The sequence below is a fragment of the Atta colombica genome, unplaced genomic scaffold (genome assembly GCF_001594045.1).
Source record: "Atta colombica isolate Treedump-2 unplaced genomic scaffold, Acol1.0 scaffold189, whole genome shotgun sequence".
Classification (NCBI taxonomy): Eukaryota; Metazoa; Arthropoda; class Insecta; order Hymenoptera; family Formicidae; genus Atta; species Atta colombica.
The window spans coordinates 1,531,859-1,532,346 of record NW_017259281.1 but is presented as its reverse complement, the minus strand read 5'-3'; the positions used below and the strand labels follow the sequence as shown (position 1 = coordinate 1,532,346).

The 488-nt window shown below is 24.2% G+C and overlaps 1 protein-coding gene across 1 annotated transcript in view; it reads right to left on the bottom strand.

The window, feature by feature from the left end:
- Positions 1-488, bottom strand: part of LOC108686716 (ammonium transporter Rh type A) — a 15,843-nt gene that overhangs the window by 14,891 nt on the left and 464 nt on the right. The window lies entirely within an intron of this gene.

Here is a 488-nt window from a genome sequence, read left to right as displayed (position 1 = left end):
ATATATATTGAGTATATATACTCAAATTTACACAATAAAATTGGAAGATTTATTATGCGTTATTTTACACTTTGCTAAGTATTATTTTTAATATCTCTATATAAATGTATAAATTATTGGATCAATTTATATTGGTTGTATATAAAAGTCTGTGTCACAGAGATTATTTACATGGATTATGAACTCATAGGTATATGAATAATTAACAAAATAGACAAGGTCATAAAAAAAAATAACGCACGCGCGCGCGCACACAAAATGTACTGTAAATTAATGAAATTGTTTTTCAGTAGTAAAAAAAATCGAGATTATAAATATATATCATATTAACGATGATATCCTATATATCAACTACACGTGCAAGAATAAGAATGTGAGACATGTGATAACAAACAATTCTTATACGTAACCACTATAAAACGCAGTTGAAATTATATACGTTCTTAAGTGTCTTAAAAAAAAATTTTCTTACAATAAAAATTTATATA